This window comes from Anabrus simplex, chromosome 1 (assembly GCF_040414725.1).
Source record: "Anabrus simplex isolate iqAnaSimp1 chromosome 1, ASM4041472v1, whole genome shotgun sequence".
In the NCBI taxonomy this organism is placed as follows: domain Eukaryota; kingdom Metazoa; phylum Arthropoda; class Insecta; order Orthoptera; family Tettigoniidae; genus Anabrus; species Anabrus simplex.
The window spans coordinates 628,028,167-628,043,194 of record NC_090265.1 but is presented as its reverse complement, the minus strand read 5'-3'; positions in this window follow the sequence as shown (position 1 = coordinate 628,043,194).

Below are 15,028 nucleotides of genomic sequence, written 5' to 3'. Positions count from 1 at the left end.
GCTATCAGTGTTCTCTTTCAAAGGAGGGTGACTCATTTTTGACATATACTGGGAGTCATCCCGAAAATTTGTGTGACAAAATAGTGTCATTTAACAAAATGTGTGCCTCGATGTTATTTATCAACAGTACCTTGAGGACTGTACAGATAATGGATCTCTATAAAGAGAGCTACGCAGGCTGCGAATCTCTATAAAGAGAGCTGCACAGTCTGTGAATCTCTATAAAGAGAGCTGCGCAGGCTGTGTAATCTATATAAAGAGAGCTGCACAGGTCGTGGATCTGTATAAAGAGAGCTGCACAGGTCGTGGATCTATATAAAGAGAGCTGCACAGGTCGTGGATCTGTATAAAGAGAGCTGCACAGGTCGTGGATCTGTATCAAGAGAGCTGCACAGGCCGTGGATCTGTATCAAGAGAGCTGCACAGGTCGTGGATCTGTATAAAGAGAGCTGCACAGGTCGTGGATCTGTATCAAGAGAGCTGCACAGGTCGTGGATCTGTATCAAGAGAGCTGCACAGGTCGTGGATCTGTATCAAGAGAGCTGCACAGGTCGTGGATCTGTATAAAGAGAGCTGCACAGGTCGTGAATCTATATAAAGAGAGCTGCACAGGTCGTGGATCTGTATCAAGAGAGCTGCACAGGTCGTGGATCTGTATCAAGAGAGCTGCACAGGCCGTAGATCTGTATCAAGAGAGCTGCACAGGTCGTGGATCTGTATAAAGAGAGCTGCACAGGTCGTGGATCTGTATCAAGAGAGCTACACAGGTCGTGGATCTGTATGAAGAGAGCTGCACAGTCTGTGGATCTGTATTTCATAGCCATCCATCAGTACTTCATATCACAGCTGCACGTTTGCTAGGTAATAATACTGGCGTGTGGCCTCCGTAGAGGCCTGGTGCAGGTCTTTCGATTATTTTTTTTTTTGCTAGGGGCTTTACGTCGCACCGACACAGATAGGTCTTATGGCGACGATGGGACAGGAAAGGCCTAGGAGTTGGAAGGAAGCGGCCGTGGCCTTAATTAAGGTACAGCCCCAGCATTTGCCTGGTGTGAAAATGGGAAACCACGGAAAACCATTTTCAGGGCTGCCGATAGTGGGATTCGAACCTACTATCTCCCGGATGCAAGCTCACAGCCGCGCGCCTCAACGCGCACGGCCAACTCGCCCGGTGTTTTTCGATTAGACGTTGTATAGGCGACCTGCGCGTGTGTGAGTACGGGGCTCTATCTGAGATGAAATCTAATGATACAAACGTCACAGACACCCAGTCCCCGAGCCGTAGGAATTAACTAATTAAACTTAAAATCCCCAACCCGACAGGGAATCGAACCCGGGACCCCTTGAACCACAGGCCAGCATTCTAACCATTTAGCCATGGAGCCGGACGTTTGCTAGGTAACATTGCGTCACACATTTTACTGAGACATTTATGATCATTTGATTTTTACGAAGGGAAATGTAATAACATTTATTTTGTCCGGTGCACTTATTGTCGAAATACAGTACCTAGTCCGTGAGGGTTTGAAATGTTATTGTTGGTGTGTTGTTTCTTAATTCTAAACAATTCACACACCTTCAGGACCACTAATTCCGAATTATTTTCCACCACTGGGGTGATAGACATGGTAGGCTGGGGCTCCCCCAGTGCGAACGCTCTGCTACCTTAAATTTGAGACGCTCCGGATGAGCCTCTTGACTCCCGGCATCAGTAATATTGGACTGTATGGAATTTAAAAAAACCGCTCTGCTCTCTCAAATGCTTTTCGAACCATTTATTATAAACATGTCATGTCATTTTACGAAATACATCGCCGGGCTGAGTGGCTCAGACGGTTGAAGCGCTGGTCTTCTGACCCCAACGTGGCAGGTTCGATCATGGATCAGTTCGGTGGTATTTGAAAGTGCTCAAATACCTCAGCCTCGTGTCGCTAGATTTACTGGCACGTAAAATAACTTCTGCAGGACAAAATTCCGGCACCTCAGCGTCTCCGAAAACCGTAAAAAAGTAGTTAGTGGGACGTAAAACCAATAACATTATTATTTACAAAATATTTTCGCACTTCTTCGCACCACAATTTGAATTTTCTATGTATAAAACCCGCTGAGGCGGGCTGCCACGCCAGAGTCCAGATCTACACTACTGTGTACTGTTGAAATTAAATGGCGTATGGCTTTTAGTGCCGGGAGTGTCCGCGGACAAGTTCGGCTCGCGAGGTACAGGTCTTTTGATTTGACTCCCGTAGGCGACCTGCGCGTCGTGATGAGGATGAAAGTATGATGAAGGCGACACATACACCCAGCCCCCGTGCCAGCGAAATTAATCAATTATGGTTAAAATTCCCGACCCTGTTGGGGATCGAACTCGGGACCCCTGTGACCAAAGTCCAGTATGCTGACCATTTAGCCATAGAGCCGGACTGTATACTGTAGGCTGCGTGACACGGCGATGTTATTGCCCCAAAATAGCAGCACTATTGCTGCACGAGGTCAGACTCTTATTGTTGGATACATTGGCCCTTTCTCTTTCACATAAGATATTGAACACTGTCGTCACACGTGTTTTCTATTAATTATTTTAAACATGTTTTAATGTTGAAAGCATTTCTTAGCAGACGAACTAGGGGTCCCCATACTGCGATAAACGTAAAATTCAATTTCCTCAATTCTGCCGAACGATGAAGGGCTAAAGGGTCCGGAAAGGTTTCAAATGTCCGCCTCTGTGGTGTAGTGGTTAGCGTGCTTAGCTGCCACCCCCGGAAGCCCGGGTTCGATTCCCGGCTCTGCCACGAAATTTGAAAAGTGGTACGAGGGCTGGAACGGGGTCCACTCAGCCTCGGGAGGTCAACTGAGTAGAGGTAGGTTCGATACCCACCTCAGTCACCATGGAAATGGTTTTCCGTGGTTTCCCACTTCTCCTCCAGGCAAATGCCGGGATGGTTCTAACTTAAGGCCACGGCCGCTTCCTTCCCTCTTCCTTGTCTATACCTTCCCATCTTCCAGTCCCCCACCAAGGCCCCTGTTCAGCATAGCAGGTGAGGCCGCCTGGGCGAGGTACTGGTCATCCTCCCCAATTGTATCCCCGACCCAGAGTCTGAAGCTCCAGGACACTGCCCTTGAGGCAGAAGAGGTGGGAATCCTCGCTGAGTGAGAGGGAAAAATCGCCCCTGGAGGGAAAACAGATTACGAACGAACGAAGGTTTCAAATTGAAATTAAATGGCGTATGGCTTTTAGTGCCGGGAGTGTCCGAGGACAAGTTCGGCTCACCAGGTGCAGGTCTTTTGATTTGACTCCCGTAGGCGACCTGCGCGTCGTGATGAGGATGAAATGATGATGAAGACGACGCAAATACCCAGCCCCCGTGTCATCAAAAATAACCAATTATGGTTAAAATTACGACCCTGCCGGAAATCGAACCCAGAACCCCTGTGACCAAAGGCCAGCACGCTAACCATTTAGCCATGGAGCCGGATATTTCAAATTATGAGTCTTGAATAGATCTATCAAATTGAAAATATCTAAAATCACTTCCGGCCTAAATGCAGTTTCGGAAAAACAGCCGAAATTCGCTTGTTTATTTACTTGTTTTCTTTTTGATTCAACTCCGAGCCAAATTAACTTATTTGCATAATTCTTTCTGTAATGTGTTCCTTCATTCAATGACTTCAGGCACTTTTCTTGTTTTTTGAAAAATTTCTACACCGAATGTATTTATAAGGGCTTAAGTCAAACTCCCTATTGACACACATTAACGCTTGTAGTGGTAGAATAAGGCAAACTGCTAATCTAATCGACCGGATAACAATGATTAAAAAAAGGATTGTAATTTTTAGGAATAAATAAAGAATATATGCTCATACTTTATTATATTTTATTTACCTCAAATTCGTAACTCATATCACTAAGATGTTTTCAAAATTGAGTTGCTTGTCTGAAGGGCTAGAACTGAATATTTTTTCTACACTTTGCTTTACGTCGCACCCACACATATAGGTCTTATGGTGACGATAAGATAGGAAAGGGCTAATAATTGGAGGTAAGCGTACATTTGCTTGGTGTGAAAATGGAAAACTGCGGAAAACCATATTCAGGGCTACCGACAGTGGGGTTTGAACCCACTATTTCCCGAATGCAAGCTCACTGCACGGCCAACTCGTTCGGTTTTGTACCTTTCACAAGCCCAGGTGTGTCTATGACACTATAGATTTATTCTACGCTAAAAATCACACCAGACGTTAATTAAGGACACATGTTTTTCTTTTCCAATCCTCACCCTTACCTTTCCTGCCTTCGCCGTAAACCTACTTATGCTAGTGCGACACTAAGCAGCTGGTAATGCAAAGTACATTAACTACCCCTTCCATTGTTGAAATAGCAATATTCTCCTTTCTATCTGACGGTGAATCGAACTTAGATATGGTCTAAACAAAATCCATTCCACTTGAACACACAACAAATGTAATCAATACGGTTCAAATTCTCTGGTTATCTCCATGATACATGTATTGTGTCATTAGCTTCGTTATAATATCTGCTAGTGCTTGTAATGTAGCTTTTAACTCTTTGTTCATTTATTTTCCTATTGATTCAGTATTTGTTTTCATGAATTTGTTTCTCTCTGTGCTTGTTTACCATTATTAGAAAATCACTCTAAAATCGCATGGTATTTCGTGTGTGGATCTGATTAATAATTGGCTAATTGACAAACACACAAACTAAATATTTTAAATGGGGTATGTCGCATCGGAATGTCGCCCGTCGAATGAATGAGGCGTACGTTTGAAATATTCACAGACTCGTATAAAACAAATATTTCCAATGTTACGAATTCAGTACATCAATAAATTGGTGGTGGTGGTGGTGATTATTGTTTTAAGAGGAAGTACAACTAGGCAACCATCCTCTATGTAACACTAATCAGAGAGAAGAAATGGAAGGTGACAAGAGCAAATATAGTTCAGATTAGGATGGAAATGACCCGACGCTTCATTCTAAAAGAAAAAAAGTTGTTGAAATTTTCTATTAATGATCATTGTCCTCTAGAAAAGAGCCGTCTGTTAATTGCTGCAAGCGTCTTGGAAATTTTTCAAAGTAGACCCAGAAAGCTTGTTTCGTCGTTACAGCAAGCAAATTATACTTAAGCCCGTCTTCGACAGACGAAATTACTATTTATAAAGTAATTGGAAATTCTAAATAGACTATTAATATAGACCTATCTTATGAATAAACGTTACTCTTTTCATGGAATTCGAATGGAATCAATACAGGTATTTCGTTACAAATCATATTGAGTGCAGTTGTAGCACTGAATTGTACTTTGACATGCATGGATCTGCGTACTCTTAAGGGAGGTACGTACAACTGTCTGAAACACTGGAATGGGGAGATTTATCCTAATTTTAAAATTTATCCTGGTGACTTATTCACTGTGAAAGAGAAGGCTAAATTTAGAGGGAACTGCCTCCATTTAAGAACGAATGCTATACGGGAATTCACAGGTTCTTAATTTATTCTTGATATTAAAGATACTTCCTTCCTGAATCTGAGTCCGTCTGAATTTCTAAATGATCCATATTTATGTTTAGCTTCCGTACATTTAACCTCGTTCCATTGCACAAAACAGGTTTATTCCTTTCATTAACATCATCGCTTATTATGGGGACAATGCTAATGTGCGTTATTTGGTCACCTATCAAACTATTCAGAATCTATTGGTTGATAATGTTAACTTGTTCGTTTCTTGGGCAAAAAATTGCTACTTTGGAAAACATTTTACTCTGACTTGGATGAAAAGAAGAACCAATTGAATAATGTAAAATATTTTTTGAATTACTGTATTGTTGAATCTCAATAGTGCCATTTGACTCAGTTAACCGTTTTCGAGGTTTAGAAGCCGTTCAGTGAATTCTTAATTTTGGATCATAAAGTAGAATATTCAAAACTTGACTGAATAACACCTGTTCTGTAACAGTGAGGAATTATACTGCCAGGCACTGTCTGAAGTCTGCACTAATCAAGATCAATTTTCTAGCGAAAGGTGATTGGTTGTTCATTATAAGTAGCTGACCTACTGCTGAAAGAGCGTAAAGGCGAGCCATGGTTGCCTCGTTTCTATGATTAACTCAATCTGTCTCATTCCGCGTCTTCTGAAATTCTTATGTTAGACGTCTGCGAATTACTCTTTCTTGTGACTTAACTTTTCTCGATTCATCTTCCTCGAAACGTATCACTGTAGCTTCATCTCTTTGTCTCTACAACTGCGTATATTAACATCGCCTTTTCTGCCTTTATTTACTCTTTTCGTCTTCCTCGTGGAGTTTTTGTACATTTGATGGTAGGCTCATTTAAACATTTGTTGATTTAACACACCCTGCTGGTTTGTTACCATGACCACTGAAAAATATTTCCGCGTCAACGATACTCGCCGTGGGCGAATGGTAATTAAAACCTAAATTTGTGAATATCTCCGTTATCATTACAACTCGTAACGGTAAAATTGTATCAGATATAAAATTGATTAGGAAATGAAGTCTTAAAGGAAGTAGATGAATATTGTTACTTGGGTAGTAAAATAACCAACGATGGCAGAAGTAAGGAGGACATAAAATGCAGACTAGCACAAGCAAGAAAGAGCTTTCTTAAGAAAAGAAATTTGCTCACTTCAAACATTGATATAGGAATTAGAAAGATGTTTCTGAAGATTTTCATCTGAAGCGTAGCATTGTATGGAAGTGAAACATGGACGATAACTAGATCAGAAAGAAAGGGAATAGAAGCTTTTGAAATGTAGTGTTACAGAGAAATGCTGAAGGTGAGATGGGCAGATTGAATCACGAATGAAGAGATACTGAATCGAGTTGGTGAGAGGAGATCGATTTGGCTAAATTTGAAAGTGATAGAATGATAAGACACATCTTAAGACACCCAAGACTTGTTCAGTTGTGTTTTGAAGGAAGTGTAGGTGGTAAGAACGGTAGGGGTAGACGAAGGTTTGAATATGACAAGCAGATTAGAGCAGATGTAGGATGAAATAGTTACGTAGAAATGAAAAGGTTAGCACAGGATAGGATGGCATGGAGGGCTGCATCAAACTAGTTTATGGACTGATAACTCAACAACATAAAATAGTGAAAAAATAGATTTTCTACTTATTGTCGCCAAGTATCAATAGAACTAACTTCCACGAACATATCTGGACGGTGTGAATAATAATAATAATAATAATAATAATAATAATAATAATAATAATAATAATACACACCGGATATCTCTGTACGATCTCGTTGTACGACAAGAGGGTATGAAACATAAGAAAATTATTTCATACTACTTCTTCGCCTTATTTTCCTGCCGCTTTTCCCACACGTGTGGGGTCGCGTGCGAACTGCGTCGCACATGTGGATTTGGCCCTGTTTTACGGCCGGATGCCCTTCCTGCCCCAAACCCAATATGGAGGGATGTAATCACTGTTGCGTGTTTCTGTGGAGGTTGGTAGTGTAGTGTGTTGTGTTGTGTGAATATGAAGAGGAGAGTGTTGGGACGGTCACAAACACCCAGTCCCCGAGCCAGAAGAATTAGTCAGAAGCGATTAAAATCCCCGACTCTGCCGGTAATCAAACCCGGGACCCTCTGAACCGAAGACCAGTACGCTGACCATTCAGTCAACGAGTCGGATGATTATTTGATACTACTATATGAGATAATTGCCTTCTTTCCATTCTCAAAAGAGTACGTAAATTGTAATTACACTGACTGACAGAGCAAATGCAACACCAAGAAGGAGTGGTTCGAAAGGGATGAAAGTTGGGGAAAAAACAGAGACGGCACGGACGAATAATTGATGTTTATTTCAAACCGATATGCAGGTTACACAATGCGCACGGCATCGACTCAGTAGGATGTAGGACCACCGCGAGCGGCGATGCACGCAGAAACACGTCGAGGTACAGAGTCAATAAGAGTGCGGATGGTGTCCTGAGGGATGGTTCTCCATTCTCTGTCAACCATTTGCCACAGTTGGTCGTCCGTACGAGGCTGGGGCAGAGTTTGCAAACGGCGTCCAATGAGATCCCACACGTGTTCGATTGGTGAGAGATCCGGAGAGTACGCTGGCCACGGAAGCATCTGTACACCTCGTAGAGCCTGTTGGGAGATGCGAGCAGTGTGTGGGCGGGCATTATCCTGCTGAAACAGAGCATTGGGCAGCCCCTGAAGGTACGGGAGTGCCACCGGCCGCAGCACATGCTGCACGTAGCGGTGGGCATTTAACGTGCCTTGAATACGCACTAGAGGTGACGTGGAATAATACGCAATAGCGCCCCAAACCATGATGCCGCGTTGTCTAGCGGTAGGGCGCTCCACAGTTACTGCCGGATTTGACCTTTCTCCACGCCGACGCCACACACGTCTGCGGTGACTATCACTGACAGAACAGAAGCGTGACTCATCGGAGAACACGACGTTTCGCCATTCCCTCATCCAAGTCGCTCTAGCCCGGTACCATGCCAGGCGTGCACGTCTATGCTGTGGAGTCAATGGTAGTCTTCTGAGCGGACGCCGGGAGTGCAGGCCTCCTTCAACCAATCGACGGGAAATTGTTCTGGTCGATATTGGAACAGCCAGGGTGTCTTGCACATGCTGAAGAATGGCGGTTGACTTGGCGTGCGGGGCTGCCACCGCTTGGCGGCGGATGCGCCGATCCTCGCGTGCTGACGTCACTCGGGCTGCGCCTGGACCCCTCGCACGTGCCACATGTCCCTGCGCCAACCATCTTCGCCACAGGCGCTGCACCGTGGACACATCCCTATGGGTATCGGCTGCGATTTGACGAAGCGACCAACCTGCCCTTCTCAGCCCGATCACCATACCCCTCGTAAAGTCGTCTGTCTGCTGGAAATGCCTCCGTTGACGGCGGCCTGGCATTCTTAGCTATACACGTGTCCTGTGGCACACGACAACACGTTCTACAATGACTGTCGGCTGAGAAATCACGGTACGAAGTGGGCCATTCGCCAACGCCGTGTCCCATTTATCGTTCGCTACGTGCGCAGCACAGCGGCGCATTTCACATCATGAGCATACCTCAGTGACGTCAGTCTACCCTGCAATTGGCATAAAGTTCTGACCACTCCTTCTTCGTGTTGCATTTGCTCTGTCAGTCAGTGTATTTTCCACAATGTTTTGTTAGAGACTGTCTCAGATTGATTGAACTCCGCTTCACAACAATGTAAACACGGACAGACACAGAGATTATGACTCAGAGAATTGTTTCTCCGCCTGAATGCAGCACTGTGGTTCCGTACCCATCTACACTAAAAATGGCGTAGCTGTATTCCCGGCTCAAGTAATCTGCTGCCATCACCATGTTGACTTATATATATATAGGTCAATCCATTTCCGACAGAAAAATACCGCATACATGGCAGACTATCATAAATTTCGTATTACCTTCATTAATCCAGAACCAGAGGGCCATGTTTACGACTCTGGTAGCTTAGTTGACTCTTCACTGCTTCACATAACATTAATTTTGATATTTTATTACCACGTAACTCCGTGTACACACCTCTTTTTTGTTTCTTAGCAACATACACACACAAAGAGAAAAGGTCACTGTATGAGTCAAACATGGATGATTTGCGCAACGGCGGTGTCAACATAGTTTACAATTAAATATTTAATAGAACATTATGCAGCAAGCCTATAATAGTAATAATTAAGGCACGAGTATGTTTATTAAACGAGCGAAGCGAGTTTTATAATTTCATACGAGTGTCTTAATTGCCATTGTAGGCGAGTTGAATACGACTGTTTATGCTCGACGATAATTATAACACTATTTTTTAAATATTCATAAATTTCTGTCGAGATGTCGTTTGACAGTTGAGTTTACTCGACAGAGCGCAGAGCGCATGCGCTGGGTGATTGATTTTCCGTGAGTGGATCTGAGACCTTGACAATGTCATATGTTTTTAAAGCTTTGATAGAAGGTTATCATACCCTAGCTTTATTTCAAATACAAATTGTTTATTGTACAGTTGGTGAAGTAAATTTGCGGGAATGCGGCGTGTGGTTGTGGAATATTGGAAGTAGAAGGTGCATTGATGTTATGTCCGACGTGTTTGATTTTGGAAACAAAAGCGAAGCTACTGTTTTGAGCACAGGTGCGATGCTATCCCTACCTAATTGGTCGAACAGTTGTATTATAATGAAAATCTGGACTCTGATGGTGGAGAACCTGTATCATAATGAAAATCTGGACTCTGATGGTGGAGAACCTGTATCATAATGAAAATCTGGACTCTGATTGGTGGAAAACCTGTATCATAATGAAAATCTGAACTCTGATTGGTGGAGAACCTGTATCATAATGAAAATCTGAACTTTGATTGGTGGAAAACCTGTATCATAATGAAAATCTGAACTCTGATTGGTGGAGGACCTGTATCATAATGAAAATTTGAACTCTGATTGGTAGAGAACTTGTATCATAATGAAAATCTGAACTTTGATTGGTGGAGAACCTGTATCATAATGAAAATCTGAACTCTGTTTGGTAGAGAACCTGTATCATAATGAAAATCTGAACTCTGTTTGGTGGAGAACCTGTATCATAATGAAAATCTGAACTCTGATTGGTAGAGAACTTGTATCATAATGAAAATCTGAACTTTGATTGGTGGAGAACCTGTATCATAATGAAAATCTGAACTTTGATTGGTGGAGAACCTGTATCATAATGAAAACCTGAACTGTGTTTGGTGGAGAACCTGTATCATAATGAAAATCTGAACTCTGATTGGTGGAGAACCTGTATCATGATGAAAATCTGAACTCTGATTGGTGGAGAACCTGTATCATAATGAAAATCTGAACTTTGATTGGTGGAGAACCTGTATCATAATGAAAATCTGAACTCTGATTGGTGGAGAACCTGTATCATAATGAAAATTTGAACTCTGATTGGTAGAGAACTTGTATCATAATGAAAATCTGAACTTTGATTGGTGGAGAACCTGTATCATAATGAAAATCTGAACTCTGATTGGTAGAGAACCTGTATCATAATGAAAATCTGAACTTTGATTGGTGGAGAACCTGTATCATAATGAAAATCTGAACTCTGATTGGTGGAGAACCTGTAGCATAATGAAAATCTGAACTTTGATTGGTGGAGAACCTGTATCATAATGAAAATCTGAACTCTGATTGGTGGAGAACCTGTATCATAATGAAAATTTGAACTCTGATTGGTAGAGAACTTGTATCATAATGAAAAAACTTTGATTGGTGGAGAACCTGTATCATAATGAAAATCTGAACTCTGATTGGTACAGAACCTGTATCATAATGAAAATCTGAACTCTGTTTGGTGGAGAACCTGTATCATATTGAAAATCTGGACTCTGATGGTGGAGAACCTGTATCATAATGAAAATCTGAACTCTGATTGGTGGAGATCCTGTATCATAATGAAAATCTGAACTCTGATTGGTGGAGATCCTGTATCATAATGAAAATCTGAACTTTGATTGGTGGAGAACCTGTATCATAATGAAAATCTGAACTCTGATTGGTGGAGATCCTGTATCATAATGAAAATCTGAACTTTGATTGGTGGAGAACCTGTATCATAATGAAAATCTGAACTATAATGAGCCTCACTGAGATTCAGTTTTCTGGCGTATAATATTTATGTTTCGGCATCGTCGAGCATAAAATAAGTAAATTCACCATAGTATGCAATAAAATATTTTGCGCAACAGCAAATAAAGCGATAAGTTTACGTTATTCGTTTCGAAATTCCGTCCTCAACTGCGGCAGTGCCGGCAGTGTCCGACGCCAAGTTAAGCTCGCCAGAGGCAGGTCTTTTAATTTTAATCAGCTATCGTCTCAGCGGAATTAACCAATTATGGTTAACATTTTCGACCCTGCCAGTAATCGAACCCGGCACCCCCGTAACCAAAGGCCAGCACGCTAACCATTTAGCGGACGGCTCTTCGATTACAGTAGTATTTGTCCCAGACACTCGTTGATTCTTTCCGTCAAACACATCTATAGAAGGACGCATTGCTTTTGACATCTCGTATACCTTTACGCCAAATGAGCAGTTACTTAACAGACAGGCAGGCCTTTTTCGTGGAGAACAACCGATATTGTCCCACCCTGACCGAGGCCAACTAGAACATGTGAATACCTCTTGTCGAGACGCAGGTTCGCGAGATTGAGCTGGGATTCCATCAGAGTCTGCGTGACGTGCGTGGAGATATCTGGACAACCCAGTTCAGTATTTGTAACGCTCCCAGATATGTGGATCTGTCATTTGACCACGATCTGATCACATCTGATGTTAGGTCACAGAGAAAAAGCTGTATTATGGGAAAGGAGAGATTTATGACTAGCAAACAGCTGCACCAATTAAAATATGTATTCTGTTTTATGGACGTATACTCTCGAGTACAGCTGCAAGATCGCGGTAAAAATAGAAACAAACTTTTATCTCAACATTCTGAAATTGTTGTTCATGCGAATGGATTGGAATGTTGATAGAGGAGGTGATAGCCAGTGAATTCAGCACTGGTTTCCCACTAAGATGGTCGTGTTTCGAATCCCGGCAAGTGGGAATTTTGAAATGAAAAGTCCCATCCCTCTTGTTGTTGTCGGGAAAATCACATCTCATATATATAATAACTTTCTTTCCGACAATTTGATGAGCATTTTAAAAAGAACTGGGAATTTCCGATATCCGAATATTAGTTTAATGTCTTGATTTTGGGGCCAATAAGTACTCCGGGTCAGGTAAATAAGTGATATGTCCAACTCTTTGGCTGAATCTTTACCGTTGAAGCCTTCGGTTCTGAGTGTCCCGTGTTCGATTCCCGGCCAGGTCGAGAACTTGAACATCATCTGGACTGAGTTTTTGTGCTTACAACAATGCACTCCTCTTTACGTGGATTCAGTACACCACACATTGACCACCAGTGAAACACATACTAAATTGTAAAGGCATTCCTCCACATAGGCTTGACGGCGGTAGGATGAAAAAGGAGTTGAGTTCAATTGATTTTAATGTTCATAATGTACTTGATTCTGATCATAAACCGATCATTTTAAATCTTTCGTGGGTTCGTTTCCTAGAGCCATCTTGTCCTTTGGAGAACTTAAAGTTAGATTACAGTAGATTTTCCTGGCATATAAATAAAAATTTAAACACATTTGAAATAAACGGTAGGCATGATATTGACCGTGCAATTGTTCACCTGTATAATAAGGTCAATAATGCACGGAAGTATATCATTCGTATCGCCAGAAATTCTACGCACTTGCCTAAGCGCGACGATGGTGCTGGTCGCATGTCAGCAATGACAATAGCATCAAATGTAATTTACCGCCAAGTAGCGGTCTTGCATCTTGCTGCGGGGTCCAGAACATCAATAATAATAATAGTAACAATAATAATAATAATAATAATAATAATAATAATAATAATAATAATAATAATAATAATAATAATAATAATAATAATAATAATGTTCTGGACCGTCGTCAAAATGTGCGAACCGCGATGGAAACGGGTCCTGGCCGGGTAATGACTATGAATGCAGTCCGGCAGCGGGTTCAATACCACTAAGGCACCCAAGACGACACCAAGTCGGATCTCCTCAAGGATTTGATCCATATTAAAAATGCTTATAGGAAAAGATGGCAAAGATTTAGGAGCCCAACCGATCGGGCGGAATACCTGGAGTTATCCCGGGAAGTACGAAATCGATTGCTGGAAAGAAAGATTGAATAATGGGAGGAACTTTGCCGTCAGATTGCGAATTTTGGCGAATTATGTATACAATGTTAAGCTTTCAATTATAAATTTCAGTATAATACAGTAGCGAAGCATGGGTATCTTGCTAGTCCTATATTTCAACTCATAATTCTACCTTGCTAAATACTGCAACTACAAGATGCAACTGCTAGTGCAACCGTAATTTTTTATTGCAAGTTCATCTCACGTTCCGTGGCGTGACAATGCGAGGTGAAAAGCGAGCCATCCATAAGAACGAGTTCGGAACACTTCGGCAGACCTCAGGTAATTAATAATGAGCTTCTAGATAATAATCCTCATAGCGAGAGGTTTCGGCACTATCATTAACAAAGAAATCAGTATTTAAAAATTTTAAGAAACATTTGATGAAGCTTAAGTCCACAGGGTGGATATGTATTTAATTTGGCCTGGAAATAAGTTGGCATCTATGTTGGCCGTGAGGAAAACACGTGTCAAGGGCATGGAATCGAAATGCGCGCGAAATAGCCTGCACGAAATTAATTAATTAATTACGCCCGTTGAAGGAACGGGAAAAATCAGCAAACAGCACCATCATGACTTGAAAATTATGTGGAATTTTGGGGGTGAGTCTCGAAAAAATCGGTCCAGTGGTTATCAAATTGTATGATTGCACCACAATACATCACGACAAGTACAGCGTCCCTAGAAAGGCTTTAAATACCCCCCACCTGAGACAGCAGCTTCACTTACTATTTCATGGTCCGAGAGTGTGGACCTGCGTCGGGCAACATCAAGTAGAGGTCCTCAAGTGTTCCTTCATTGAACTTGTGAAATTTATTAAGTTAGTTACCTCGAGATAGAAGATTTTTACCAAGTGGTAAATGGCAAATAAAGACTAAATTAGCTACTGATACAGTGTAGTTACGACGTCTATCATAATAAAAAGAAAATCATTAGTTAGAATAGGATTCCTGAAATTCTCAAATGCAAACGGCGAATTCATAGATAGCTTTCGTGAATTACTGTGACACGGAGTATTTTTGCAATCGGTAAAGCGAACTGTAGACTGGCGGAGATAAGCTCCGGGTTTCACGGTCAGTCATATCTTTAAAACACCTGGCGTAGGGGGAGTTGGAAATTCCCCAAACGAGAATTGAATTCTAGGCAAAAAAAGCGGAGCGGTTGTCAATGTTATATGTGTTTAGAATAATTTATTATTTGCGTGTGTTGAGTCAATTAAAGTGTAG